This window comes from Notothenia rossii (assembly GCF_949606895.1).
Source record: "Notothenia rossii genome assembly, chromosome: 11".
NCBI lineage: Eukaryota > Metazoa > Chordata > Actinopteri > Perciformes > Nototheniidae > Notothenia > Notothenia rossii.
The window spans coordinates 45,260,625-45,277,242 of NC_136910.1; the positions used below are offsets into that span (position 1 = coordinate 45,260,625).

General features: G+C 39.7%; 1 protein-coding gene and 1 long non-coding RNA gene across 3 annotated transcripts in view; one reads left to right on the forward strand and one right to left on the reverse strand.

Annotated features, from left to right (window-relative positions):
- On the reverse strand, positions 1 to 4,108 carry LOC307023426. Its single transcript, XR_013803710.1, has 3 exons — positions 3,739 to 4,108; positions 1,968 to 2,294; positions 1 to 1,268 (listed from the first exon to the last, which is right to left on the reverse strand). It is a non-coding gene; the product is annotated as an uncharacterized lncRNA (long non-coding RNA).
- A 190-nt stretch (positions 4,109 to 4,298) lies between these two features.
- Positions 4,299 to 16,618, forward strand: part of znf462 (zinc finger protein 462) — a 44,086-nt gene continuing 31,766 nt past the window's right edge. The window contains exon 1 of one of the 2 annotated variants that reach the window (XM_079656697.1): positions 4,299 to 4,574. The gene's annotated coding sequence lies outside the window, so the exon portion shown is untranslated. The other variant, XM_079656698.1, reaches the window with a different exon arrangement.

The window sequence follows — 16,618 nt, forward strand, 5'->3', positions numbered from 1 at the left end:
CTCCACAAAAAATATAAAGTGCTCTCATTCAAAAGGGCATTTAAAGTTGAGACTGCTGACGAATTGCATACATATTACACAGCAGGCATATGTATTGTCCATTGTGCTATTTTGATATTGACTGTACGTGCACTTTAATGGTACTGCCTGTTCTCATTTGATTTAGACTCAGCAACACCCGGCTGATTGGGGTTTTCTTTCTAGAACATATTTACAGATTCTCCATTCTGTCAATGTCCATATTTGCTTATACCTCTTCAGATTCTTGCAGAGTTGGACCCAGCATACATTGTGAAGACAACAAAGGAAACACGCTATCCAGGTCACTAGTTTGCAGGATAAACAACAAACAAACACTCATCTTTAGTCAACATAGGGGCTCAAATTCACCTCATTTAAATCTTTAAACTGCTTGAATGTAGTCAAACACATAGAGGAAAGCTGTGTGAGCACAAGAAGGACATGCAAATTTCACACAACACGCCAAATGAAAGTCTGTTTAAAGTACAGCAGCCTGAGCAACCATTTCTGGTCATTCTGAAGACATGAAGACATTTACAGTATGAAGCATTTCTAGAGAGTTTAAGGGCTTATCTAAATGAAATAGTAATTGAAGCATTAATAATTCATGATCATTCTCCGTTTAGGCTCATGCCTTGACAATTTTCTTGATGTAACATCGCAGTTGGAAAGTCCTCGCAGGGAAAAGCCAATGGTTTTATTACCATTTTTATGCACATTGTTATACTTGTGTTTTGTGATTCAAGTGATTTCTCATACTGCAGTGCAATTTTTTGAAGAAAGCCAATTGTGGGGAGATGGTGTAGATACTGATGAAAGAAACAACAATAGGTATTGCCATTTCTTTCATCATAATCTCACGAACACATTTAAATAAAGAACTTATGTCAAAATCTGCCAAATGAAGGAATCCATCATATGGTTGTCCGTCTTAGTTGAAGCTATAACATAATTCATATTTATGTTTATGTGTTCATTGTATATTCATGGAGTTGTCTGTGTTTAATGTGGGAGAAAAGTCAAAGAGATGAGAACATGCAGCACAATCAAACTTGAAACGGAAGATGCGCAAAGACTCTATCAGGGCAACAAATCATTTTATCTCCTCTGTTCCCTCCGCTGGCACACACAGTGGACCGCTCGTAATGTTTACTGACCCGTACAGGACCCCTCTGCGTCTTAATTCCAGTCTTGGGAACTTTTCAAGTAGGTGCATTTGAGTTCTCCCCAGCATACAGGATACTAAACTATAAGGGAAGGTCCATATTGTAAAACACCTCTCAGTAGCTCATTTTATCATTTGTATTTGCAAAAGCCTAAATAAATGATTACATTAAATGTATTTTATTCAGTTTAGTATATTTTATTTGTATTTGCTTGTATTAACCTATTTTTCTTTTTTCCCTCCTTATTATTATTATTATTACAATTATTTTCTCTTTTTTTTCATTATTTTATTATAATAAATATGATAAAATAAGACTTTATTTATCCAGATGGAAATAGTTGTGCCAGAGTTACAGAAATACAATAAACACAGCCGCATAATAGTAAAACTGTACACTAAAAGTGCAGTAAAAAGAGCAATTCAATATCTACAGGAAACATAGACGGTCACATAATTCATGTAAATATTACCAGTATTTAGTAGTGCAAAAAAAAACAGAGTGGCAGATACGTAATTCCACGTTATTATAGCACATTAATAATAATAATAATATTATTGGATATGTTATATAGCAGCGAGTGTTTATATAGAGATATACATTTGAAATGCGATGGGGTGTGAGGGTTTTACGCAAGCAATTATAAAACTGTTTCATACTGCTTTTTTCTTTATTTTCTGAGAACTCATCATACTTCAACAAATACAAAATAAATCAAAAGATGTTCACAGTGAAATAGTGCTGCATGAATTGTAATGCTTCTTAAGAGTCCTTGGTTACCTTCTAAATCTGTGCAGCATTGGTCTCCCACCGCTTGGACCATCTGAGTCCCTGACGACCGGTCTGTTTTTAGCCGTGCTGGATGGAGGCCTGGTGTGTTGTGAGGGGGAGGCCGGACCAGTGGGGATGTCCTGGTGCAGTCTGTCCTCTGCTGTACGCTGGACTCCTGGCTATCCCATATTAATCAGATTTGCCGCAGAAACCATATGTCCAAGCAGCATGATAAACCCCGGCTAGTACCTGGCACCCACCGGATGCACTGTCAACAGTGTGTGTGTCTTTGTGTGTATATCTCACCTCCTACACCGGAGACATTCCTTCAAAGATCTGTTGAGACATCAAAAATGTAAAAGGTGTAAATATAATATACATATTGTTTTTGTGTTTTTAAATTTTAAAAGAGCAGGAAAAACAAAATCAATAAAGTAAGGAGATTTAGAGGTAAAACTGAAGAAGGAGAAAGTAATTTTTGGGCCAAATGATTCTTTGCCACAGTGTTTTGGAAATACATGGGGCTATTTACGTCACTGCAACAGGAAAACTGGCACTATCGACCTGCATAAAAAAAAAAGGCTCATTCCTGTGCCATCTGTTACCTTATGCTTAAGAGCACATTATATAATCCATATTCTCACATGATTCAGATCCCATGGTGTCACAAATTTCAGACACTGTTTGTATCACACTCATGAACAGTATTGTGGAAAACCTAGCACTTGTATTAGCACTGGTGCCATGGATTGGAAGTTGGTGATATAAAGACAGAGTGAATATAATTTCTAATCTGAAGTTTTGTATTAAATGTCACAAAAACATGTATTCCACAATACATAATTCATAACCAAATCTCACAAGAGGCAACACTGACACTTGTCAAACATGATTTACTACGTCTGTATCTTACACAAATTTGATTCGTCTCTTCCTTTAAATCAGGAAACAATCACTCACAAGCCCCTACACTAGATCTGTGACTGAGGCTTCGCAAACAGGATTATCAGGTTTACAAATATGTTTCTGGAATTCAAAGAACTTTTTTGGAATTAATTGCATTTCAATTAAAGTTCACATGCATTTTGTTATAATGAGGGCAGATGTTGTTGTTGCCATCTACTGTGTGCAAGACACAATGCATTTTACTCGCAAAACAATACATCATAATGATAGCAGCAATTACTATGAACAAGTATCAAAAGTAAACATACTGTCATTTAGATAAATATACCTATTAGCTTGTGTTGACTATCTTTCTCCCATTTTTCTACAAGATGAATAAATAAACCCTAGAGCCAATGCAACTTTCAATTAAATGGAGTATTATTGTGATATTGAAACTCATTCAGCTGCAAGAATTTAAGATCAACTAAGGTCAGTGCTAGAAATAAAAATAGCTTCACATGCAATCAGACATTAATGCTCTAGATTGTTTAAATGTGTGAAGATAAGTGCGCCTGACAAAAGATCTACATTTATCGTGAAATTCTCAATATCTTCCAGTGCAGTTATGTGACAAGAGCCTCTACACTGTGTAAATAGCCTGAATGTATTTAAGTGCATCATTTGCGGTCATAAGCACAGCTAACACATGTTAAATTATTTTCATCAAAAGCCATAAAACGCTCTCGGAGGACACTATATGCGCTCAATCATGCAAGGTAGACTCTTCTCGTCACTACCCACCCTCTCATGCGTGCCCCCTTCTTGCCGCTCAACCCCCACCCACGCACCCATCCTTCCTCTGTCTGACATACATCTGAGCAGGACCCTGCACCTTTTGTCTTGGGCTCCCTCTTTGTTAGCAGCTGGTGGACAGAGCAGCCAGCCTGCAGCAGCATCACGTCCACTTTACAATCATAGTGTAATGACAACACACTGCAACACATCGGCCATATTTTCTCCATGAATGAGGGGCAGAATTAATTAAAAACATTTGTATTGTTTGTGATGTATTTGAATAATGATGATTAACCTTTGGGGTGTTTTATTATGATAACTGGATGGGGGGCAGTGTTTAATGGGACTGGTGTTTTTTTGTATATTTTGATTTATGTTTTTGTTATAATGTGTATCAAATGTGAATCATCACATCTATCCATCTATTATTTTTTCCTTTTTTATATCTTGTCTGTGTGTATAACTGAGGAATAGCAGCATCATCACCACCAAAGTGAACTGCAGATAACCCCATGACGTGGCAGACACAGTATGGAAAGCCTACATAAAATAGTGGGAGCCCGCATGTATCTCGTGGTGGTCTTAGCCGCTGATAAGGCTTTGCAGGCTATCTGACTTCAGTCTAGATGAAGGATGAGGATCTCAGACATTGACGTTGTCCACCCTGCTGATGCTCCCTCGTCTCATCGTAAACTCTTGTGCACCCTCTGGTGCTTGCTAGTCTCCCAAACTTCTTTGTGTAGCCTGCTTTGCAGATTGTCTTCCTTGTCTGTGTGGTTGCTCATTATTCAGAGACAGACGGATCTCAGGTCATCTGCAGCTGCAGCAAAGGAGAAGCAGGAAAGATGGCGATCATCCATTAGACCGACCGGGCGCACGCATGAAATACGAGGACAACTTTTGGGAGGATCGCTTGAGGAGAAGATTGTACCAGTGAGTTTTTTCCTCTTGCACTATATTTCCAGTTTCGCCAAGATTTCGGCTGGGCTTTCAAGGTCTGCGAGAACGTCGGTATGGTAGATCATGGGATATAATTTGGAAAGCGCCTCGTGAATGACCTGGAAAGAGCTGATCGCCTGCCTCCACCACCTTTTCTCCTTTTAGTCCAGCCGACTTGTGAGAGGAAGCCGGGGAGAGATTTTAGTCGGGTGGGCGCTCCGGCTGGCACCCATGCAGCCAAAGTCAAGTGGGTCTTCTCGCTTCCCAGTTTATATCCTAACCAACCTACCGCTTCCTCGCTATGTCGCCTTTCGGTGTGTTGTCAAAGTGACACAAGGAAATGGACGCGGCGGTGTAAAGAGTGTCGCCTGCGTGTTTCAGCAGCACCGGAGTGTTTTGTTATTCTGACATGTCTGGTCAGGGGAATTATTGGCCCCGGCTGTGCGTCCCCTCTCCGGCCGTGCGTGTTGTTGCGCGTTAGCTTCATGGAGAAGCCATTGCACCGGATTGCTCTCCTCTCCCAAGCAGCCTCCATTAGCGACACAGTACAGAGGAGCTGGCATAGCCGCTGGTCCAGTCTCTCTCTCTCACACACACACACACACACACACATACACACACACACATACACGCACACACACAAGCACACACACTCTATGAAAGACATGTCCAGTGTGAGGAAGCTATATGTGCTCTCCCCCCCCCCCCCCCCCCCTCCTCCTCTGCTCCTCTCAATTTATAAAAAGAAACCTTATCTGGTGGCGATTTTGGTTCTCCACAGGGTTGGATCTAGATATCTGTTGATGGTGGTGAAATGGTGGCTTTTGTAATATTTGAATTCTAAGTATTTGTCTCTGCTCTTATTGCTACACTGTAACCCGCTTGTCCCCTGCACTGTTTGGATGCCTCTTTGCTGTCAGGTATGTCATACTAGTAGGGCTTCACCATAAAATGGAGGAAAGCAGATGAGTCTCCAAGGAGAGCCTGGAGTCAGACAGGCAGGATCCCTCACGCCAGAACAAAGGTTGTGTTCATAAATGATCGGCCACAACCTCTTCTTCTCCTTCTCCTTCTTCCTCTTCTTCTGCTTCTTTTTCTGCTTTTTCAGCTCGGAAGTTGAGTGTGCTACAGGAAGCAGAAGAACTCTGAAAAGTGAGGGTTTCGTGGGGCTTTCAAGGTTAACTCCATGAACTTGCTGCTTTCATTTTTTGCTGGATTTAAAACTATTTGGTGTGTCAATGTTTGGGTTCATTTAGTTTTTGAGAGTTTTGCAAATGATATTTCTGGGCAGTATATGTTTGTGATTGTGATGGCTGAGGGGACACTTGTATGAGATAGGAATTTTAATGCTGAATAATGCAGTATTTTTGGCCATGTAGTAGTTAATGTTCAACAAAGTGGTGTCAGCACACTCTTTCTTCTCTGTGAGATAGAGTTAAGTATTGGCTTCGGATTCTGAAAGGAAGTTCTCGAGATGATTCTTGTTTTTAGTTTTAAATGTATTTTTGGTGAATAAATGTTCAGCTGCTTTTGTCTACAAACTGTAATGGCGTAAATGTTGATCATTGCTAAGTGTTGATAATTTTTAGACTTCTTATTTACACTTTTGGACCCTTCAGTTTTTTGGGTGAGGTCTTACTTTTGCGTTTGTTTCGGTTTTTTGTGTTAAAAATACTTTAAAAGTAATTTGGACGAATGGTCATCTGTTTACAAGCCCTCTATCGTAATGCTTTCCATATCCTCTGTAGATTACTTTTCACACGTTCTAACCTAAAGGTGTGTGTTGACCAGCCTGTCAGCAGAGTGGAGGTGTGTTTGCAAGCTGAAGTGTGTTCCTGTGGTTGTTACTGTGGTGTGTGCATGTGTGTGTGTGTCTGTGCTACGCTCTGCAGTTCCCCTGGCCACTGTGTGAAATCTTGCTGACAAGGAGACTGTGGGCTTGACACACTGTGCTGCGACAATGCTCAGGCTGAGAAGAGCAATCAAAATGGAGGCGATGCTCCTTCTCCCTGGCGTGGCAGGGCAAACAGGTTCTCAAGGAGAAGCCGGTAGAAGACGGCCGGACAGGAATCTGCTGCCGTCGACACATTTGTGTCACAGACGGGTGCAATGGATATAGTCTGGGTGGATGGCGGATGTTCTGCAAATGAGCCCAGGGATTTTTGATTGTGATGTTTCTTTGACACAGATTGTCTCTGGGATACTGACACTGTCTGCCGTCTCTTCAAGTTTCATGAAGTAACTTTCACAAGCCTGTAGTACATTCTTCCTCATTGTGAAGCCTATTCTTGCTACACTATAGGAGCTAATCTGTGTGCTAGTTTAACTCACCAGCTAAGGTCACGGAGGTCAGGGCTGTTTGCTCTTTCTGTAGCAGAGATTGCCTTTGTAGCAGAAGTGTTGTAGTAAACCAAGGCTGGATAACTAACATGGCAAAGTAGACAACTGCACCGGGGCCCCAGGCTCTCAGAGGCTCCCGATGTCCCCAGGTTGTCTTTGTGGCAATTACTTTGTTGTAATTAATTACAAATGTGTCTGGCAATACACTCCCCTAAATTAATTTTAAAAATGAAAAGCACAGGGCCCTAAGGTGACTCCTGCATTTTTACCCAATCAAGGGGATCTGGAGGGCCTGTGTCTAAATGCAAAGTTGGAATAATTAGTCGATTATTTGATCCAGTATTTGCATATTTTCTCTGTTTAAAGTACTTGTTAACCGATATAATTGTATACCATTGCTTTCGTTTTTCATTTATTATATTACTAAATCGAATATCTTTAATCAGATTAAACGAGACATTCAAATGTAATGTGGCTTTAGGCTCCAGAAAATTGAGACACAGATTAAATGAGAAAAGAACCATACATTATAGCCCTGCTTAATTAGATTTAAAATCTTAAGTATTTTTTGTTAATATTCTGCTAACATGATATATTTTAAATCATTTATTTTTTAATGAATTTAAACTAACATGGGGCTTGGTTTTCCAGAAGAGAAATACTGGATAGTTTCTTAAACTTTAGTGTTTACTCGTGCTTCATATTTCCAAAGTTGCTGTTTCTTTAAGCCTTCTCCATTCATAATATATGGGATTTTATTAAATGATATGATTGTCTTATGCAACAAGCTATAAGATACTGTCATATTTTATTTTGACCTCTGTATCAAATTGTGTCTTCATGGTGGAGATTTGTAACTGACTAAATATTATTGCCATGTTAGCTACAAAGGCTTTTCAACCGAAACTGGTTGAATTGGACCTCTGCATAAGATATTTCATTGACATATTTACTGCAGTTCAGCTTTAAGGTGACAGGACTGAACTAAATTAGATACTTTAGGAAAAAAAATTACATAACTGGATTTTTGCAAGGTATTTCAGGATTACGCTTTAAAAAGCTTGACATAGAGGACAGAGGATTAAACAAGAGAGTCTTCTGTGATGGTTTGAATGCTGGAAGGAAGTGCTTGTGAAGCTCATCACTCACTCTTATACTTTTCTGTGTCCCTCGCGCGCACACACACACACACACTCCCTCCTTCTCCCCCATTCACTCACTCACATTGGGTGATGCACTCCTCCATTCTTCTCCACCTGGGGCAGTGAAGAAGGCCGGAGAGACGCACAAAAGCAAATTGAAATGCTCCAGTGAGTGCTTTCTTGACATGATGCATGGCTCATGAGATGCAGCCAGGCCCTTCTGCTACACTTGTTAGTGTGCTGGAACACACTGGCCCCAGATCCAAAACACTGTAGTCATTACAGCACAGCAAAAACCTCACTAGGTTCTCTTGCATTATGCTTACCTTTCTTAGTTTGATTCTGATTGTTGTTTTAGATTAAAGTAAAAAAACTGCCTGGTTGTTTGAATAAGTCAATGATGTGTAACTGGTAAAGGTCTATTTGGAATAGCAACACCACGTCAGGGTTTAAATGGAACAAGGAAGTGGCTTGCTAAGAGGTGTCATTCCAGTTTCTGTTGTCAGTTGCCACGTTACACTGCTGCAGAACTGGTTCCTCCTCTCGGCTTTCCATCAAGACATCAAGCTACCTTTCCCCTCCTGGAAAAACATGCTTGTAGCTCAGTATAGCTCATAGTTGTGTCTACTAGTCTTCAGCTATAATGTGTCCAAGCAGATGGGACAGTTTGTACGCCGAGATAAATTAAGCCGTCTACCAACATACTTAGGTTTCCTGGCAAAAATTCAGGATTTATGTCCTTCTCTTATAAGACACAGTGAACCAACTCTGTCAGATTCAAGCTGCCTGTGGTGGGGGGAAAAAATCCTGAATTCTTTGGAGACGCCCGTTCCTTGGGCAGTGTGGTGCCACCAGACAAGGCCTTCATTGAGCAGGAACAGGAGTGGTCTTGTAGAAGGGATCCACACTGGCTCGGCCTACGAAGCAACAGAGCTGTCCAAGGACGATTAAATATTTAAGAGCTCGGAAAGGAGGTCTCAGTGGTAAGTTAATATTGATGGGTCTCTCATCTTTCCCTTCTCAAACTAGTTGAGCTGCTGGTTTGCTGAACCTGGAGAGGAACCTCACTTCTTCTTTCTAGATAAAACTTACCACTAGGTTAAAAAAAACAAGTGTATTTCTGCTAGCAAACCAGTCTCAGTTTACCTTCAGTTTGACTTTGTTTCTACTATTTTATATTGCTTCCTGTGTCCTCTTTTGGTCACTCTGAAATACTCCATCCTGACTAGCTTGTAACCTCACCCACTCTCTGTAACTGTAGTAACTGCCTTGTCAGGAAGTCAGCATTGCAGTGTTTTCTGGCAGTTGTCCACTGAGCACCACTTACAAGAAACCCTTCAGTGCACCTCAGCTTTTTCTTGTTATCTTTTTATTTTGGGGTGAATTGGTGGAATTGGATACTGCTGAAGGCTTTTTAATAGAATAAAAATAATGAGATCAATGTTTTAGACCTTTGATTGAGATGAGGTTAGAAGGTGGAAGACGGTTTTGCTCATGGTCATTGCATTGTCACAACATACAACTAGTATACAGTATGTGACTGGATTTGAGTTTGGTTTGAGAGCTGACTAGTCTGTGTTTCCAGTTTTTTATATGTTTTGTAAGTTGTTACAGATTTTATTTGAGACAGCAGCAGATTAATTTACTGCATGTCAGGAAATGGTTTCCTATGAGAGATGGACTACCAGGCATTGTGGAATGTAAGGTTTCCTGGGGTGATTGTCTTTGTGGGAAAACACTTCCTGATTTTTCTCCAAGATCTGTCCTTAGACACCCTTCACTTGCCCGCCTCTTCAGCATTGTTTTCTTAACCCGTCTGTGTCTGCCAAAATACATCTGAATTTAGCATGTCATGCTGTATGTCTGACTGCAAACATGTACAGTATGTGCTCTATGTGGAGTAGCTAAACCTTCTTTTTAAACATAGCCTACTTGTGTACAGTACTTCAGAATTCTTCTCTCTGAGCTCGAGGGAAAATACCTCTTGAGAAAAACCAAATATATCTACCTATTCCTTTCCATATAACATTGTAAAAATAATCATGCCTAAGGCTATTCATTAAATGGTGCACTTAATCATTTTTGGATGGAATATTTAATCATGTTGCTCTAAGTCTAGTCTTTTATGATTCTCAGTCTAGGAAAAAAGGATCTCATGGAAGCACTACAACATGTTTACTGTAGAACATGTTGGGTCACCTGTATTTTCTGTTATCTGCAGAACTTACTGAAGGCTATCTAAGACAGGGCTTTTGAAAGCTCCGTATGTAGAAGCACAATCCTCAGATCTCTCTCTGTGTTCAGCTTGTGAAGAACGGCAGAGCCGCACTCTAGGTGGCCATTTTTTGCAGCGGACATAATAACCCACACATCTCACTTCTGCTTTTGCTGACTGCCATGACAGTCAGCAGAGGAAGCTGCTCACTCAGGTCTGTGCTCTTAAAGCTAAACACTTCCATCTGTGTAACGAGATAGCAGAGCCAGCAGAGGCAGCTCCACTCAGCTGAGCAGGACAGTCGAAGACCTTGAGGAGCACAAAATGGTGGACGGCCATGCCACTGATACTCCAGTGTGATTGGCAGTGTCTCCTTGGCCACAGTGGGGCTGGCTGCGTGAAATGGAGTCCTCTGTGTGGAGCGTTGGCCCAGCCTCAGCTCTGATGCAGAAGATAATTCTGTCAGCCCCAAGAGAGAAAGGAAGAGAGACGAGAGAGAGAGCCAAGGGAGGTGACTGTACTAAAAGAAGGTTGAGATTCCAGAGGAACTCAAAGCGTGCACGTCCGCTTGCTTCAACCTCTTATCCCCACTACACTACTAGATTTCTGACTTCTCATAAGAACTGTATTTTTTCATTAAGAGCTTTTTCAGTTCAATGAAAAGATTCATTTTTGGGTTTGTTAACAGGAATGAAGAAGGTGACTATGTAAAGGTTTTCATTATCCAACCCTCACACCCAGCAGGCTTAAGATGGCATGGCAGCCGTCTGTTGTTGTTGCGTTGTGAACATTTCAGGCTTGAAGGTCACATAAATATATCTGAAGGCTCATGATTAAAGGTAAACGCAGGAGATGTTAAAATACTCTAAGCGCTTCATTTTGAATGGACAATCATTTCCTTTTTTTAAGGTGAGTTTTCACCATGACAACCTGAAGACAGAATCACACACAGAAGATAGCCATTATTGCGAGACTCCTCCTAATCTGCCTGGTCATTATCTTCTCTGCAAAAGAGGGCAAATGTTACTACTGACTGAGTGCTCTGTGTAGCAGCAGTCCTCTTTTCACGAGGAACAATCTGCTAAACACAAAGGCTACCCTTGGAGCAAGGTTACTTCTACCAAGATGGCCAGCTTCTGTCCTTTCTCTTTATTTATGGGTGCAGAGAGGGAAACAAACTTGCAAGTTGGATGTCGTTGATTGAGAATGAATATAAAGAGGAGAGAGAGTGCAGCGATATTAAGTATTAAAGGCTGTCTGACTTTGTGGGTGATGTCAGGTAACCATCTGTCAGACAGGGACAGGCTGACACATGCACCGCCTGACCTTGCAGTATAGATCCAGACATAAAATAGAAAAGTATCATCTCTACGTGGGATTAGCATAGTGTTGCAACTGGGAGCCATACTAATGGCATTCCTCACTATCTCTTCTTGGTTCTCTGTCTCTCTTTTTGATGTGAGTTCTTGCTTGAAGGCCTCAGTAAAAGAATACTTTGAGGTCCAACGATCAAAATCCTCCGTTTGATGCATTAACTTTGATGTTGAGTCATGATTGAAGTATGATCTAGATAAGGAAACCAGTTTCAAGGGCAGTAATATGCCTTATTTTGTTCCATTATACCAGCCACACGGTCATCATATTAGGATTAATAGTGAGCCTATGATCTTTCGTTTACATTGAATCCTTAAGGGTGGCCAGGGCCTGAAGTGAAGGTGATGTGCTTCTTGTTTACGCCCTCTGAATGTGACACCAGTGAAGGTCAGGCTGCAGACGGATCAGCAAAGCTCACTGTATGCAGCATGTGTCAAAGGCTCTGCACCGGTATTTACCTGTCCTCCAAGACGATACCAGAAAACTGAGCAGTTATTTATTTTGAATGACCACCAACAAAATTAATTTCTCCCCTCATTCATTGAGTTAAACTAACCAGTAGAATAATGTTAAACACACAAGTCTACTGTTTGTAGTCCCTGTGTGTAAATATGCACATGCCTCACTTACTCCAGGTTGTTTTTGTGTTGAGATTCAGTTAGATGTATTCAAGTGTTTCAAGCTTATTTTGAGTGAACTGATTCTAAACATGATTTTCTGTAAATGTTAAAATGGACAGAGACAAGCTTTGACAGCAAGAAGCCAGCAGAACTCTGGGAGTTACTTTGAAAGACTTTGAAAGACTCAGACATAAAGTTTGATTGAATACCCTTTATTTTTTCTTGGAACATAGGAAGGACAAACTTGAAGAAAAGTCTAAGAGGAATTATGGCACTATCAGGACCTTATCTAGACCAGGTCATCCAGCAAGGATGGATGGTCATGTAAAGAGGAAGCTCTGAAGGAAAAACTACCAAGAGGCCCAAAACAAGCTAAAAATAACTGAAGGACAGTATAGCAGTCTACCCTCAACATGAACTCACCAAGAGTCTCATGTGTTCCTAAAACTTCTGAGCTGAGTGGTAGGACTGCTTCTTACCAAACACCAAATGTTAATTTTGCAAGCTTGTGGTTTATTCCCACGACAGGAAATGGAACTTGTGATCTAGCGAAACCGAGGTAGAAGGTTTTGATCTTAATCCCTAAAAATAGAGCGTTGGTGAATCCAGAGCAGGTCAATCCATGACTACCGGTACTTTAAGTACCGATAATACAACCAACACTCTGTGTTGTTTGGGCCATGGGGGACAGAAGAGTTTAAAACATTAATATAAAAGACGATATGCTAAATCAACAAACAAAAGGAGTTTATTTTTATTTTGTATTACTGAAATGTAACCAAATAAGAAAATAAAAATACATATTTAAAAGTCCTTTAAAACAAATTGTGATATTCTATTTGATAAAAACATGAAGATAATAATATAATAATAAGATAGTACCTCAAATGAGGCAGTTACCAATGCAGTCAAAAGATGCAGTCCTACATAATGGCTAGACCTCTAGCTAACATTAGCTCACATTAGCCATCATAAGCTACTGGTCATATCACACCACGTCAGGCTGTAGCAGTGAGTGAGTGTTAAACTGAGCAATATGTTAAATTCAAGAGCATTAATGGGGGGTATTTTGCTTTACATCCAACATTTGAGATGGATTTAAGATGGAGAGCTAGAGGAATGTTTCTGGTCAAGGCTGTGTTATCTGGTTAATGGTTGACCTACTTTCTTTTATGCCATATGTTTCCTAAAACAGATTTGTAGACAGATTAACACCAGTGTTTTTAGTCATGTGGCTGACACTATGTTATGACAATGTTGATGTTTTTGGCGACTTTAAGTAACGTTTGAGACATTAACGATAACGCTTGGTTGATTTATTATTAAGATGAATTGTCTTAGTATGAAGAATCCGGATATCTACCTGGTTAAGCTTAATGTTTCAATCTGCCATTTTTCTTCAGCTCATTGATAATACAAACTAAAACATTATTATTCGTTCATTAGTATGCATGCCAACACGATACTGGGACCTTTGGGATGGCATTACTGTTGTATTTCATGTCATTCCCCTCTCTTTCATTCCATTCCAGCAGATGTTTGATGAATGTTATGACAAAACGTTTATACCAAACATTATTGATTTCCTCACATCTCCTCTCAAAAGGCCTGCCGCATTGATCGGCCAGGTGGGATCGATGTCTCATCTCTGTGTATTCAGACTTTCTGAAATAAGCAGCATCATGTGATCACATCATTTAAGGAAGCTGTCTGCTCTGATCACAGGCAGAGAGGAGTGAGGTCACTGTCCAGCTCTCTGTTGCTCTTATCACTGAGAGGCTGTAGTAATGAAACAGATATGCTCATCAAGACTACAGTAACCACAAATCTATCTCTCACATTCAGGCGGTTACATTGTGGTGTTATCAATTCATTCCAAGGATCAACTCTATTGGATTAGAGAGGATTATCATTACAGGTTTTTATTTACATACATGAATCAAGATATTATAGGCTAAAGGGATAGCTAACACTGGTAGATAAAGTCATATGGGTGTTTAATTTCCAGATTTACTGAACTTCTTCCTTTATTTATTTAGCTTACTTTACATCACTATTATTTTGTACTATAAGAGACAACTGAATTGTTTCACATTCAGCCACTTTACACATTATTATTTTGGCTTTTAAAAAACTAAAAAAGCCTGTTACCTCCATATTAATATGCTGTTATCTGTGTATAGAGATGTGTTACACCCCTCTTCTCAAATTGGCAACTCATTGGCATGTTTTCCATTCGTTCATTGTCTTCCCCTTTCTTCATGGTTTGAGTTTTGGTTTCCAGTAAACTCTTCTTGTAGCAGGAATCCTATCACATAGAACACGTTGAGCAAAACAACCGCACTTGCCTACAATGTTTCCACTTTATATGCTTGCTAGCACAATAATAGTAGTCTTTGTTTCTGTCAATATGTTATTCTTCAGTGCAGGGATTAGGCAGCAGCACAGTATTGGAATATGAAGGTCATTCAGGTCGACCAGCTTTTCTCTTTTGAACCAGTGTTGTTATCTGCTACAGTGCTGACAGATAAAAGCCAACTGTGAACCAACGAGAGTGTGATCTCTGCCCAGGCCAAATAATCACTGCTAACCAGACACTGTTATTCTGGCTGGCTTGCATTTTTACAGTATCAGACCTAATGTGAACCAAAATCACTTCCAAAGCTTGTCAAGGCAAGTCAATTTTATTAATTTCATGAAGCCAAACATCATAAATCAGACTTCTCTCTCAGGGGCCTTTACAATAATCATACAACACTCTGTGTCCTTTCCCCCTCGCTTCGAATCAAGGTAAAAGTCCCAAAAAATGTACCTTTTAATGAATAAATGATGAAGTGGTAAATCATTATGGGATATATTAATGGCTTTAATTTGAGACCTTCAGGAATAATCCAAGACAAATTGATGCTGTAATTCAATCCTGAATGTGTACTTAAGGTGGTGATGCTACTGGTTTACTTTGTGCATGTGTGTGTATTTGCCCTCTATTATGAATGTTGTGTAAGCCTGGCAGAGAGAATATAGGGTCACATATGGTTGCATGTAAGCCGACAGTCCAAACGTTAATTATGCTTCCTGGTGACCCTTTGGCTGTGTATAGAGCGTTTATAGCAGCCATGTGTCTGCTTACTGTATATATAACAACAGGAATAAGCCTAACATTATGTCAGAAGTGTATCAGTTAATGCCGGAAAGAACGTTAATTTCATATTCTATTTATTTTAATGCACTTTATTTGCCAAAAACAAAATCATTTTGGCTGTTATTTCAGCCTCTCAAATATAGAGATTAGCTGCTCCTCTGTCCTTTTTGAACAGACCTCCAGCATGTTGGAACTGCTGGATTTGGATAATGAGCATTTCACATCATTTTGGTGTAATTTAAAGTCAAAATGTAAGTAGGGAGAATAAAGGTATACTAAAAGAGCTTGGATGAAAGGGCTGCACAAAAAAGAAACTACTGTTGTAGTTAAAATACTTTGTGTGCTCCCTGAAACACACACACAAACATCTGAAGTGTGGTCTGTAGCTTTGACATTGATACATCTGGTTATTATTATCTCCATTGTATTCTAAGTGTTGGTCTTTAATGTCACAAAGTATTATACAAAATGTCAATCACAACTTTCTAGAGCCATAGGTGATATATTCAAATTGCAGTATCAAACCCATAAATATTCAGTTACTTTTTCAGTTTATGAGGAAATTAATCAGAATTAGTTTCATGCATAAAGACTATTTGAATAATACCCATTTGTTTACTTTTCTGCAAAATTACTATTGTCTACAAATGACTTTGTAACCGTAATATAGCTCTGGAACAAATTGAGAGATCATTCCAAATGTTTCTTAAATCTCAATCTCTACATAAGGCAGCCATTCCATTCCAGCATTTGTTGAATTCCAACACAGAGAAATGGTGTCAGTAGTTTATAGAATACAAAAAAAAGAATTAACTTTACTCAAACACTACTTATAAATGGTAAAAACAGATAAACTAATAATGGCAGCACAGTTTTGAATGATGTCATGGACAGGCTCTAATCATCACCAGTGACCAGGTGTCTATGGGTAAAAAGAATATTTGAATCTGAAACAAAAGCCTTTCTTTACTTTTTCTGGTTTCAAAGTCTCTCAGTTGTATCTGGTAAAGGGAAAGATTAAAGGTTTGGTGCCAAAATAAATATGTCTTGCTGCTGCTTGGCTTGGCCCATACTTGCATCAGCAGATATCGCAACGAGGTTTTGAGCCTTTAGATATGAAGCAACTGAAAGGCTGTCAGACTGTTATAGACAGGTATTGTCAAAAACAGCCAAGACGTTTTTTAGTAGTATGTGATGCAAATGCA